The sequence below is a fragment of the Lepisma saccharinum genome, assembly GCF_977018435.1.
Source record: "Lepisma saccharinum chromosome 12 unlocalized genomic scaffold, izLepSacc3.1 SUPER_12_unloc_1, whole genome shotgun sequence".
Taxonomy (NCBI): Eukaryota; Metazoa; Arthropoda; class Insecta; order Zygentoma; family Lepismatidae; genus Lepisma; species Lepisma saccharinum.
In genome coordinates, this window is record NW_028142891.1 from 6,860,264 (window position 1) to 6,875,926 (window position 15,663).

Sequence of the window (15,663 nt, forward strand, 5' to 3'; positions counted from 1 at the left end):
GGCGCGTGAAACTGAATGCGTGTAGTCGTTGGCTTCGTGTTTATTATTTATTTAGGTGAAAGTTTGTCATGATAGTGCTGTGTTCAATTGTAATGGATGTGATACAAAATTTGCTGGTGTAACCTTTTGGAACAAGATCTTTTCAGGAGAAGTTGCAAATTGTTAATACAGGTAGGCCAGTGTCATCGCTTGAACTTATTTCTACACACAGACAAAAATCGGGAATATGTGAGGCATTTTCTCAAGCAAATTATGACAAAACAATGCTATGATTATAATCATATATAATATGGTTGGAAGTATAAGTGTTAATAAGCTTTGCTTTTTTGTTGGCCGTGCTTACTTTTCGGGGCTGAAAAGAATGTATGGACGCGTGGCGGATACTGTAATCTTTGCAACGCTTGTGCCAAACATGAAAAAATCCAAAAATCACATAACTTCCTTTGTTAAGCTGCAATCTCTCGCACAGACACGTATTGACGTGCAACTGGACAAACAGCGTGCTTTGGATGTGGTACGGCACAAGTAATCGGGTCCTGGAGTAAGCTGAATTTTGCACTTAAATTAATATTGCGGGTTTGTATTTCACTAGTCCACGTCTTTCATTTTATATTTCACAGGTTGTTTTTTTATAGCTTTATAATACTGTCTTGTTTTATTATTTGAAATTCTACACGTATATTAAACTGCAATAACGAGAATTAATTGATTGTGGTCGTAGCAATAAGACAAACATTCCGACACAATATTCCTAAATCCAATATGGATCCTGACATAAATTGCACGGAAACTTTTGGAGTTTGAGGATCAAGGGTCGGAGATTACCCACTCGTTAGAACCAGCATACGCCACTGCCTTACACTTCGGAATTTCCAAGAGAGAAGATAGTCCGCATGTTCTTGTGGGGCGGATCTGCTTTCAAGAGTAGATTGGCCAGCGAAGTCTCCCAATCGAAAACATTTGGGCGTTGATGGTGAGAGAGTGGGAACCTAGACAACTGAGAACAATGGAAGCTCTACTGGCTCACGTGTATGATGTTTGGGAGAGTTTAAGGAGAAGACCAAACATCTGCTCGTGGAATCCTTGCCTCGTCGACTAGATGCAGTGCTTGAATCCAACGGCGGGTGGACATAGTATTGAAACTCCGCACGGTTTAACCGATGTTCTTCGCTACATCCCAGAACAAAACTAATAATTACACACATCTCCATATGCAACTTATATTTCAAATTCTTTCTTATTGATACCTTGGTGCTCATGGTTACTTTTTCGCACATCTGCACCATTATATTATATTCTATAATATTAATATTCACATTATTGACAGATTTGATTCACATGAAATTCAAATGCGCAGCACACATGCACCCATTCCTAACACTTAACTGTTAAGCCCCGCGACAGGTTAACCTTGCAGCAACTTTTCGCATATATAGACCCAAACGTGCGCGCAGAAAATAGTTCCGCTGCAATACTGCGGATTTTCTCACTGTCTGTGATATGAACAGCTCAGCGGTTAAGGTGAGACTGGAACAGGGATGCTGAGTGCCGCTCTAGAGTGGATTGATACATAAAACCTGCTGCAAAGTTAACCTGTCGCGGGGCTTAGTTACATTACACCTATCACGTTGTCACAGTTCTAAATCAGGGGTGCCCAGGAAATTTGACTGAGTAAACAGGGCACAAGTTGAATTACGTCATCAATTACCAATTGCTGTTATACAAATAGTCATTTGTAGATTGTCAGGGGAATTGTTACGGGTAATAAGTAATATTGGTGGGGAGGCGATATCCAACTCTTACATATTAGGCCTTAGATTGATAGGGAAATTATGGTGGGCGATTAATAAAGTTAGTGGGATTTTCAGGTAGCGGGATTGATAATTATTTTGGGGGCAGGGAATCCTAACTCTTGTGTATTACAATTACGTCTTAGATTGCTTTTTTGGAGGGAGCAATATCAATAGGAAGTCTAAAATTGGCATGAAAATTTTGTTGGGAAGGTTGAGGGGAGGGGAATGAAGTTTTGATAAAGTGTTATGTCTTAGATTGTGAAGGGATTTCTGACGATTAAGAAATTGACAAAGATCCGGGCGGGACTCGAACCCGGAACATTCGGTGTCTGGATCGTTAGTCCACCACTAACCGCGCTTGGCCGCAGAGCCGGTTCTCTTTGGTGGCCAAGCGCGTTAAGTGGTCCACTTCCGATATCACGAAATTTCCGGGTTCGAGCCACGGCTTCAGTATTGGTATCATGGTATAAATTTAATCCAATCGCCCCTCATCCTCATTAGCCGAAAGTGACAGAAGAGCGACTTAACATAACAAAAGATACAAAAACAACTTTAACGTTCTAGTAATTTCTGATCAATAGATGCGTATTAGCTTCGATTGTTGACTCTTTAATGATAAGCTTACGATTATTATTGTTAATATGAATTGCCATCCATCAACAGAAGGACGGACCAATCGATCATTTAATTCATGTCGTTTTTTTTTTGTATTTGTTGTCCCTTCGGATCAGCTTCGAAACCTAAGGAAATTATTAGATGTTTGTCTGAAGTTAGTGACAATGGTTCTTTAAATTCCTGTAGCTCTTTCAGCCGGCGCGGGAACGACCTTTATGGCAGTGATCCTCTGTTGCCGCGTTTACCTACGAATGAACTCGTGGTCAATCAACTAATTAGGCCTACCGCTTGGGCAAGAAATGATAACTTCACATAACCCTCTTCTCCGAAGCAGCCAGCGGGGAAACAGAATTTTGTCAAAATAACCCTTCTGCTCTGTGAATGAACACCGGTTATAACAACGTTTCTACTTAATTGGACATTATCCATTGTTTTTCCTTTTGATTGACCATATATTCTATCTATATATTTCGAGACATTTCAAGAGATCACCTCTTCTCTCATCTTCAGGCGAACAATTTTTGTATGTCTGTAGTGTGATTGGAACTATGACAGTCCGTGATTTTGCTCTAAATCCGGTCCGCTAAGCAACCAGTCTTAGATGCCCATTCGAAATCGACAACTATAAAGCAAAATATGTTTGAAGTGAAGAGTCTTATTGAATGAAACATAGCTCGACTCACCCTCACATTTGAATTTTTTTAGATAACTTGCGTGCACTTCGTATAGAAGGCACCACGAGACTGAAAATTCACACTATTTGGCATGGCAAATAGACCTTATTCCTGCTTCGCTGAAAGTTCGATGTATATAATAATTGTCAGTCATTAAGTTCAACGCCCTCTGCGCGTGTCTTGTGATGGGTTACCGTGTTCCAATTTTGTTTTAATTCCATTTCATGCTCAGAAAGTCTACCCGAAGTGGGACCTACAGTTGAAAGTGGGATCCGAACCACTAGGCAGTTGTGTCTCCACCAGGAATCGAACCTGGATCGCCGTGATTATTGAGGGTTAACGCGTTCATGGCTTTACAGTTTCGTGAATTGAAGGAAGCCAAGGTGAGAAAAATGTGAAGGAATGTCTTCTACACGGAACTAACTATGTGTGTGTATGTATGTAAAACTTTCTAGCACATCCATTTTCCTACCTTCATTTTATCATTACGTTGAATTTTGCACCAGTGATTTTTCACTACGTTCTAGGTCACGTCACTTTGAGTCGTAAAGTATTGTCTGTAATTCAGTTTTAGTATAGTTTGTAGCCTCTCGCCCAAGAATTTTTAAGGTGGGAGAAGGGAGCTGGGGCTCAACTTCTGGAAAAAATATTGCGAGTTCAATTGAGAATACGAAAATGGAGCGGAATGATTATATTGCTACAATATCTTCAGGAAAGTAAAGCGTAAAATTGAATTCTGCCTCTGAGTGAGTCCATGATATTGTTTATGTTTGAAGGTAATATATTAAACATGACTATCAGCATAACCGGACGCATATAATGAGATGATTTATTAGTGTTACCAGGCTAAAGGTGTGGAGTGCGGCCTGTTGCCTCGTTCATTACGGAATTCCACATGTAAAAATTGATCAGCTCTTATTGCTAGTAACCATTATAGGCTTAGACCAAATTCTGGCGTTTATATTTTAATTCACTTCCTCAACAAATCCTTTCTCGATTGACTACATTTTAAGCGGAGCGTCATTCAGTTGTCTGTGAGTGTTCTTCTTTGCAGAAGCAACAGCAGCTCGCTCGCACCCACAGTGCCCCGCCCACTCGACGAGACGCGTTGTCTGTGTAGTGCAGAACAGTGACAGTGATCTTTGTATTCTCCTTTGCCTGCCACTACACACACATTTCAGACAATTCTTCCCATGCAACAAATGGAAAAGCAATCAGGTAACTGTTAAATGGCTCTTTTCTAGATTTTGTATTAACACTTTCCACGGTCAAGATATGTTAACTTGGTTCTGTTTCGTATTCCCACAATTTGGCTTCGTGCAGTAGGGGTTTATATTGCAAACTTAAAAAAAAAACGTAGGCAGGTATTTTAACATTCTAATTTTCATCCGTTTCATGATTGTATGAAAGAATATGGTGGAAAAATACACTACTTAAGACAATATCACTAATAATAATTGGCCGCCGCTGCGCCCGAGCGTGGTAAGCTGTCGGCTTTTGATCTCGCTGCCGAAATTCCCGGGTTCGAGTCCCGGCCTGGGTATGATTGTTTATGAGTGTTCCTTCATGAATTTTATCACACACTAATCCTCATCGTTGCGATTAACCAAAAGTAAAGTAAAAAAAGAAAGATAATAATAATAGTAATAATAATAATAATATGAATCTAGCCCCCATGGTTTCTTTATGACTGTCCTCTTATCAATTTCATCGAGTCATCATTCATCCTCATTGTTGCGATTAGCCAATAAATGGTAGAGAAGCTGCGAAAAATAAGATGTAAAATAATAACAGAATTTTCTCCGCAGAAGGAAAAATAAATGCTCCAGAAAACATTCAATAAAGGAAAAGAGTGTCCTGTAATGTGAGTCTGTAAACCAAATGTAACTCACGAATGAAGAAGTTTACGTGAAGGTTTCGTCTTCTACGAAGCATTACAGGCTTGGATGGCGCAATAGTAGCTTCGTCGCCTTGTAATCAAGGGGTTCCGGTGGAGGCACAAAGGGGTTCGGATCCCACTTTAAACTGTAGGTCCAGTCCCGATTAGTCATACTGTGCATTGTGGACTTAAAACAATAAATCAACAACCAACCAACCAATACAGGGTTGGAAACACTACAGTTATAGGTTTGGAAGCAATGCTCTTCTCGGGAACTACTCTACCAGGCGAATCTTGCTGATATAAAATTACGGGTTGCATAACCGTAAGGGGGGCGTTTCTTTCGAATTCCTGTGTACAGCTATCGTTAGGGGTGGCACGCGTCCTACACCATAATGAGAAAATGCATTACGTATGTGAAATATATTTGGTGAATTAGACAACATGTCTTCCTCAATAATTCAAGATAGCAACTCTTATGCTAGGATGCCACCTATCTTCCCCATCTGGTAGAAATACATGCACACACAACACTCACACCCACACACACATATATATATACATACATGTATAAAATAATTTGCCCACGCTACGAAGTCAGTGTTGCTACTTAGTAAGGCAAGGACGTTTCACTGTGTCTCTGTCACTTCATCCATTTCATCAGTTTTTCATTCATCCATATTGTCGTACTTAGGCTACCCGTAGAGGCACAAAAGCGACGTAAAAGAACTAAAATAGAAATAGATTTTCGGGTGGGATAAAATACAACCATCTAAAAATAGTAATACATAATAATAATGTCCGTCTGACCAACATGCTAAAGGTCCCGGGTTCGATCCCCGGCCGGTTCAAATCCGGGAACTTTTCTAACGATGGAAGAGGCCCCGGCGCCCACCCAGCCTCGAATAACATGGGTAACTGGGGGAAACCCTGGGGGGTAAAGGCGGTCAGGGGCGTGATGCTGATCACATCACCCCCACTCACGACCGGATCAAGAAAGTGTGGGGCGTTACCCCCACACCCCCTATACGCCTTCATGGCGTGGTGCTATGCACAGGGGAGCACTTTACTTTTTTTTACTTTTAGCACAACTGAATATCGTGTGGCATAATTTCACAGTTCAAACAGCACTTTTCAGGGCTGAGTGGAGTTCCACTCCACATCTCCCCTCCATGTTGAAGTAAGATGAGCAGGAAACGTGTTTTTGAGCAGGCCGTTGGAGGTTCCATAGCTATAGTTTATTAATGAATGCTGCCAAGAAATCAACAGGTCTGGCAACACTGACGTCAGCCGCTTTGAAGGCTCCTTCCCCTCTGTCCTTCCTCCCCCCGCAAGCGCGGTGAGGTTCTGCGCACGTTTCTTTCCTTGTGGTTCCACTATAGTATTAGAGCATAGGATTTTGTAGCAGCTCTTCTGGTTTCCAAAGGAACAATCTCCCGATTTTTTCAAGTCTGACCTGGCAACACTGCTTCGAGCACAGAGAACGGCAGGGAAGGTGCGCGAACGCTATTGACAGAAGGTTTTTTTTCCTTGTGGTCGAGCTATACCGCCGTTCAATTACACATACTCACAACCAGAAAAAAAGCAAAGCATAGTGTAAAAATCTATTTTTTTTATTATCAACCCATGGCAGCTGGAGACGACCGAAATGACATCAGGTTTAGTGTTCTTTGTGCATAAAAGTACTATATTTAGTTCGTTTTCGTAACCATTCCGTTGCGCTTTAATATATGAATTCTTCGGTTCAGGAGAATCTAATTTTCGGAAACTTATGACTGGCTACGATTTACACGACAAATTGTTACCTTCATTGAAAATAACGTTTGAATAGCAGGGTTGGCATGTTTAAAACAAAAGTGTTCAAAACACTTTGTTTTAAACGTTTAAAACACACGGCTTTGTTTTTTTACAAATGTTTTAAACGTTTAAAACAAAGTGTTTAAAACACATTTTGGTACTTGATATTTTATAGTCTGTGATACTTTTTTTGTTTGGCAACCCTATCTTTTCATTAAATCTGTGTAAATTAATTCGTGCTTTACGTGTCTCACTTATCGCACAACACTTGAGCAACGTTATGTACTGACGTCATGGGAGGAAACTTTTTAATTTTAGGCTAAATGCCTACGTTGTTAGGTTAGGCAGGCTAGCTGTGTATGCACAAGGTAGCAAAACTGTTGTGCGACAAGAAAGACCCGTGCTTTACTGTAGAAATCGAAACTTGTCAGTTCTTTGTTTCCTACCGTCCTGCAGTGACGTGCACTGAGGAGTAGCTAGTCTAGCAGAGATAGATCAATTAATCTTAAATCTCTAATTATTTTCAAATCACGATATTTATTGTATTGTTGAAGCCACAGTTCATATGCAACAGTTTCTTTCACGCGCTTCTCGTCCGTCGGTGCGTTTAGCAGGGCAAAGCTGGCCTAGCTCGCTCTTTCTCCGCCTCTCAGTTCCAGGCAGAAACGGGTTTCGGAAGGGAAAGGGAAGATTTCTGCCTCTATCTCCCTTGCCCCCTCGCCCCCGCTCAAATTGTTGAAAGTCCGTGATTTCAGGTCCCCCACTCTATCTCCTATAGGACAGATAGGGGATTGGATTCCCTTCGCTTTCTTTGTAAATCCTCTAAAGAACTATGGGGAAATTTTTCTGCAGTACTTGTGTTCTCTGTATTTACACTACTTTTTACACGTTGTACAATATGTATGTATAATATTATGGGATGTACTTTTATTTTTTATGCAATTGGAACGTCTTATGTGCAGACAAAAATGTTATGCTTTCTTTTTTTTTCAAATATGGAATATCTAATGATTAAATAACAAATATTTGCTCACGCTCTCTCTTGCTCTCGTTTTAGTAGTGTTTATTTATTTATTTATTTATTGATAGAGCTCAACAGGCCGAGCCCAATTATAGTGCTCTAATTACATAATATTACTACAATAGAACTAGTGTTCCAGTAATACTCTTTTTAAAATTGTATAAACTCATTGCAAAAATATCAATTGTGTTATTTACACATGAAATTGTGTTGAAAGAGTTGCACGCTCTCCACACCGGAGAGGCAGAAAGAATTGATGTTTTCGCTCTCTGGCAATGAAAGATTTTGTGCTTGGGACGTGTTTTGGAACTGGGAACATTAAATGATACGGCTGAAAATAGTTGGAATCGTCTATTATACCGTTAATTACTTTATACAGAAAGAGCAGGTCATTTACTTGTCGTCGGAGTGCTAGTTTGTTGAAGTTGGTCTCTGAGACTAGATTATCGTATGAATCGAATGCTGGATATTCTCCACAGGCTTTGAATTTGAGATATCTTAGAAACTTTGACTGAATACGTTCTAGTTTATGAATTAAGTTCATTTGAGTGGGAATCCAGATTACTGACGCATATTCTAGTTTTGACCGTACGAGGGAATAGTAAAGTATTTTCACTGGTTCTATTTTCGTGAAGTCGTGGCTTGATCGGCTTATAAAACCTAAGTTTCTGAAAGCGTCGTTAGTAACAGTTTCAATATGCTTATTAAATTTGAGCTTGGTGTCGAAAGTCACTCCGAGGTCTTTAATTTCATTTTTGCGCGTGATTTGTAAATTTTTAATACGGTATGGAAACACACAAGATGCTTTGCGTTTTGTGTAAGTGACTACGCTGCATTTTGTTGGATTAAGATCCAACTTGTTATTTTTACACCAAGAAATCACTCTGTCTACATCTTCCTGTACTTTCAAGTAGTCGTCAGAGGTAGTTATTTCGTGGAAAAGCTTAAGATCGTCGGCGAAAAGCAACTTTTGAGAATTTTGTATGCAATTGGGTAAGTCGTTGATAAGTAATAAAAACAAAAGCGGTCCAAGATTGGACCCTTGGGGAACACCAGAATATGGTGTGAAGGGGCGATTTTTTATTTTTCCTGTATATTACAGTTTGCGTTCGATCGGCTAAATATGAAGCGAAGAAATTTAAAGTATTAAGTGAAAAATTGAATAAAGCAATTTTCTGTAGTAATATATCATGGTCAATTTTGTCAAATGCCTTAGTAAAATCGGTGCATATTGCATCGACTTGTCCTGCGTTATCTAGTACATTGCATACGTAATGGGTAAAGCTAGCTAAGTTTGTTACGGTAGACCTCTTTGGAGTAAATCCATGCTGATAAGGAGAGATAACTGGATCGACGTGTGCTAACATCCTCTCGTAAATGATTTGTTCAAATATTTTAGCAAGACTAGAAAGGATTGCTATCGGTCTATAATTTTCTAAGCTTGATCTTTGGTGAGACTTGGGGATAGGACAGACTGACGATGTTTTCCACCTTGTAGGAAAAGTATTGGTATCGAGGGAAAGGTTAAAAATTTGCAGCAAAGGATATTTTAAAATATCGCAACCTCCTTTAACTATATATGGTGGTATGTTGTCGGGGCCGGTCGTTGATTTGGATTTCAAATTCTTAATGGCAGCTTCTACTTCACTTACGCGGATGTTGCGCAAAGTGAAAATATCAAGTTGTTCGTTAGCAATTTCTATTTTCAGATTATTTACGTCATATTTAGCTCTTTCGGCTGTGTACACAGAATGAAAGTAAGTTGCAAAGGCATCCGCGATGTCATTTTCGTCTGTCAATATGTCTGCGCCGACTTTAATAGCTTGGCAGTTTTAAATATAAATATACTAATCTCAGCCTCCAATAAAAAAAAATGGTTGATTGATTGATTTAGTTTATTTTACTTCGCTTTTGTGCCTCTTGGCTAATTTGCCAAGATGGGGATGAGGGATGAAATTGATGAATGGACATTTACAAACAACCAAGCCCAAGTGGGATTCGAATCCAGGACCCCTAGCGTCGCAGCGCAATGCGCTAACCACTCGGCCACGGGGTCCGGCTAAAAAAAATGGATAAGCTAAACAATCATAAATACGAATGTACTTATTTGGGCAAGAGAACGCGCGTTCTAATTCTTGTTGTTGGTTTGGTTTATTTTACTTCGCTTTTCTGCCACATTTGGTTTTCGCGAAAATGAGGATGAAAAGAACACAAAGAACAATTCAGGCCTGAATTCGTGACGAGCGTGCATTCTTGTTCCTATGTGTTGTACTCTGCCTGCAGTGAATAATGAAAAAAATAGAAATGAAAAATGTATTCCAGAACTCAAAAAGCCAAATGAATATCATTGAAGAAAGTAGAAAAGGTGTGTTTAGTAAAGGTCTCTTTTGTTACCGGTTAATCCCCCATAGCTTTTTCTAGCTGTATATAGATTTAATCGCAATAAGTAGCTAAGAGCTTATGAAAGTCGTGAGGGACAATCATAGATAGAGAATTTTAGGCTCCTGATTTCACAGTGCCCTGCAGATGCACTGGGAGGAAATTATTTGTATTTTCTTCTCTCTTCCATCGCTTTACCTAATTTCTCCCATGACGATGAACGTTGATTAAATTAAACTGAAGAGTGGTTGCAAAGAAACACTCATGCAAAGGCCAGGGCTCCAGCCCGGATCCTTCAGTAACGAGATCGTGAGATGGGGAAATTAGGGAAATCAAGCAATGTTTTTTTTTTTTTAAAAAAAAAAACTCTATATAAAGATGGTATTTCAAAAAATCAATTGAAAATTACTACTCAGGAAAAATGCTGTTTGCTTTACCGATACCCACGTATCCGAATGGTTAGCGCCTTCCTCTCATCTTTGTTGTCGGCCGACCTCCGTGAGGGAGTGCAAGTGGTCCCGGATCGGAACCCGGTGGAGGCACATTAAACTATAGGTCTAGTCCCGATTAGCCTTTCTGTGTATAAAGTGGACTTAAAACATCAAATCAACCAACCGTGGGGGAGTGGTTACCACAGCGCGCTACGACACCAGGAGTTCCGGGTTCGAACCCCTACCTGGACATGGGTGTGTTCTTTGTGTTTGTCCCTTCATTAATTTTGTCGTATCATCTTCGCGATTAACCAAATGTGTCAAAAAAGGGAATCAAATAAAATCATTCATTGATTGATTGGGTTTATTTTACTACGCTTTCCGCCTTTTTGTCTAATCGCGAAGACGATACGATAAAATTGATGAAGGGACACACAAAGAGCACCACCCATTGTCAAGACGAGATTCGAACCCGGCATCTCTGGCTCAGTAGTCAAATCAAATCGTTTTTGATTTTCGAAAGTGGGTGGGAGTTACGTGTACAATTTTTTGTGGTCATTCCTAACTGCAATTTTTCCTGTCTTTGACGTTCTTCTTTAAGGAATACTGGGCCGTAAAAGGGGAGGGGGGTTATGACCCACACCAACTTCCGTTGGGCACGCCACTCATTGCTACCCCAGGTGTCGACGTCACCGCACGTCACTGCCGTCCTGTAGGTTTTAAAAACTGGTGGAAGCTGGAAACATATATCTGAATACACAATGCGTGATTTTGATCATGACGTGATTTTTTTTTCTCTTTTGATACGATTCATTTGTTTGTATAACTGAATGAAGCGCAGATGCTTACTTTTGGTAACATAATTTTTTGGCCGAGTCTGCTGCCACGCACGTGTCAGCAGTAAGAATAAGCTTCAAATTTGCTCCTGCCACGTAATTCGTCTGCTAAGAGGATGTTACAAATTTTAAGAACAAATTGAGACGAGACACATGCAAGTTTATGATTAGTGGGAATTAATGTACAGGTAATTTAGAACCTTCTTCTTTAGAAAGCATTTAGCGATATTATTTTAATGCTAACAGAACCTAACCTAACTACGAAAGCATTTAAGAATGCTAAGGGACATAATCTTAAAACATTTTTGTGAAAGTATTCGCTACAACTTCACAGTATGCGTTACAGACGTAATAGCATACATAGCTTGATGAAATCACGATAAGACAAAGACCGAGTTTGCTGCCACGCGCATCTTTTTTGAGGTTCCAGCACAAAAAGAACGTGGCAGCAGACACTACCTAATTTTTTACTTGGAAAGATAAATTGATCTGGAGAATCTATTATGACAGTGCAGGTTGTTTTTTGCTATATAAACTGTTCAGGCAGCAGCAAATATTCCACCCTGAATTTTCCAGGACGAGGATAGTAATTTTCCAATATTTAGTTTCTTGAAATTTAGATGAATATGAATCCTAACCTACTTCAGCAGTGGCGGAAAAAGGAAGGCCATTACCCCCAACTTTTATCCCTGCAGTAGAGGTGTGCGGGATCCCAAAAAGTCGGAACCGGGATCGGGAGGGGGGGGATTCCCGTCCTGTTCCCGACTTCGGAAAATGACTTCCCGACTTTTCGGGATCCCAATCAGTCGGGAAATACAGAATGGCCATTTTAAAAAGTCGTCAATTCTCGACGTTTTCTGCATTGTAAATGTCTGGAACTTATCGGAAATTGTTAGTTTTTGTACCAGAAGTGCAAAAACAAGCACTTAAGATGGAAATTACGTGTAGAATTCGAGATTTCAAGAACTTGGGGAAATTTCGAACATATCCCGTCCCGAAAATTCTCGACTATTTCGGGAAATTGAGAATTTTCCCCGTCCCGAATGTCGGGATTTAAAAAATTACCCAAAAAATTCTGTCCCGCACAACGCTATCATGCAGTATGTTAAACCTTATCTCCAAAGGTAAATAAACTGTCCTTGCCGTCACTGTACTCATAAAAATTAGTATTTTTTCTATAACGACTTTAACTATAATATACTGCGAAAAGGTTGACTTTCTTTTGTTTAAAACATAGTTAAAACATGTTTTTTTAAAACTATGTTTAACACAAAAAAACCAGTTTGTTTTGTTCTTTTTTTAAAAAAAACATAAATTTTTCCAACCCTGTTGTATAGCCATCCCATCGAGCTCCTATGTAAAGCTTAAGGCAACCAAATGACGAACGAAATTATTTAGGGACGTAACGGGGGTGGCGCCGCCACCGGAGGATTTTGGCAATGAACAGTCCCATTTCATATGGCGTATGAGTACACGTAGACGGAAGGAATGCATCAGACAAAATCCGATAATATCCCACGGTAAACGAAACACTTCCTCCTATTTACTAGTATAAATAAGTCCTTCGCACATAGATAAACAAAAGACAATCACAAAAATCTTCCTCCTATTCACAGTTTGGTGTAAATAGGTCTTTCGTGTTATGAATTTTCTAAAGGTAAATGTGACAACACAAACACAGGCTTCCGCCACACACCGAGGAACGAGGCGAACCCCCTATCACAGATTAGATATAGGTTTTTTACAGATGGGAAAATTCCTATACCTCCCGTGGAAATCATTTGTCGTCTGCTAGCGTGGTTCTTCCGCCTGTCGCTGCAGCGCTAGTATCGCCGGGAGCTTGACGTCACAAGCTTTCGTCATGCCGTTGCCATGACAACGCACAGCATTCTCGGAACCACCGTTCGTTTGTTTTGAGCTTCCTTTTTCCTTTCGTTCAAAGAAATACGCCAACATTTTATATTTTGCACAAATGAATTAATTTTTATTAACTAATTAGAATGTCGTGAAAAGTAATAACAATAATCTTTTGTTTTCAATGAATTCCTAAAGTAGCTACATTTTTAGGCAAAAACAAATAGCTAAATTTCTCCGAAAAATTCTCTTCATAATGCATAACAGATTTTCTTTTTCCGCACGAGAAACATTCTAGACGAAAAAAATTCTTTCACATACACCATGGTAAGAGTTGCCAATAAAGGGCACACTGAACAGGTACATAAGAACCAGTTACACTAACACACGGGTATTCATACATTCAAATTCACATTACATGGAAATAATATATCATTTTATTAAATGTTAAGTATCCCCGAAACGTCTAATATTCCTTTATTTTTCACATTGGTACTTACGTATTCTGCATTCCTAAGGATTCTTGAAGGTGCCATTCCCCTATTATATCCTTTGATACGAAGGACAAATGAATTGCTAAACTCAGACTTCTGAAAACAAGCAATGGGGTCCAATAGTGTGACGTCACAGCAGACGACGCGCTGGGACTGATTCTTCACAATGAGAGAACGAGTTTTCTTCGTATCCAACTCAATACTATTTTCGTTCGGAATGGGTAGCTTTAATTATTGTGACAAAATTGTGATGTGCATCGAACATCAATGTAAAGATGAGATTTCGGAGAATACGTCTATCTATAACATATACCTTACAGATGAGAATGTAACGAATAAATGGAGTAGGAAATCGAGTAAAGCGAATGCTCCAAAAGAAATCACAGCCAATGGGCGTCGTCGGTATAATCGCCTGAAGCTGCAGATCTCCCACAGTTTCCCACCATCCATAGCGGCAGCGTGGCCGATTTCAGATCGGGTGAACTTCGTGTCGGCTTCGGCTGTGCTCGGAAGTGGAATGTTTTGAAAATGCATGATTTTCTTACTCCGGTTATTCTTTACCTTATCCTCTGTAAGGTATTTGTGATATATAGTCGTATTCTCCGAAATCTCATCTTTACACTGATTTACGATACGCATCATAATTTTGTTTCATAACTGCTGTCACAATAATTAAAGCTACCCCTTCCGAAGGAAAATGTCATGGAATTGGATACGAAGAAAACACGTTTGCTCGTTGTGAAGACTCAGTTGCAGAGCGTCGTCTGCTGTGAAGTCACCACTTATGGACTCCATTCTACAGGAAATTATGCACGTGTTGTATTGTACAGTGGCCTCAACAAGTGCTTGGCAGTTTGTTTCTTTATACAGCATATTCGCAGAGATACAATTCAATCTATACTCTGTCCCAGCTAACTGTGGAGCAGACAAACGATAACAAGTCTCTACGCATGTAGTGCGCGAGACGGCTCCAAGGAATATAGAGACGGCTCCATCAATGAACAACAACACGGGACGCAGCGATGTCCGTTGAAGGGCGGAAACTGCTTGCGGTGTTGCCTGTTCCACGTACATCTTTACTCTGTTGAATAAAAATATGTATAAAATCGGTTTCGCAATGTGAATTGGCAATGATAATGGATTTGAAGAACAGATGCAAAGAGCTTCAAGACAAGGCCAAGATTTTATTTGTAGGACTACCCCATACCCAGAAACTGTTGTTTAGCAAAATTTAAAATAACGGCTTTTTTTTAGACATTTTGAAATCCTAACAATTAATAATTGTGTTTAAAACTTTTCTGTCTTCACCCTACTAAAATTTCATAACGATCGGACAACCCGTTTGATCGGACAACAGAATGGCAAACATAGCGATCGTTTCCGTTCCTTTTCTTTGTTCTGACGACGATAAAAATAGAAGCCATACTAGAAAAACAATATACATTTCCATTTTGACATGAAAAACGTTTTAAATTCATTCATTTTACGGATAATGACACACCATGAGATGTGCAAGATATCTCTGCGATATTTGTTTTGGTTCTCGAGAAACACGCCTTCAAACACCGCTGAAATTCACCTCCTACGTCACGGATTTGATAACGCCCTCTCCACAGACACGAGGTCCTCTGACGTCATCACTTAGAAATGCGTGCAGGTAGGGCTTCTACTCGTCCCGCCAACCTAGCATGAGCCGTGAAAGCGAAGGAATGTTACTTGTTACTGTTTAAAACAAGTATCTTGTAACTTCCAGTGCAAAAATGTGTGCTCCATTTCTTGGAGATGAATTACTCGTAACTCCTAAAAGTATAGCAGTATTTACTATAATTCAGCCACTCTGTAAAGGGTTTTCCCATTAGGCTCACAAAGCAAAACTTGTAACAGTCAATG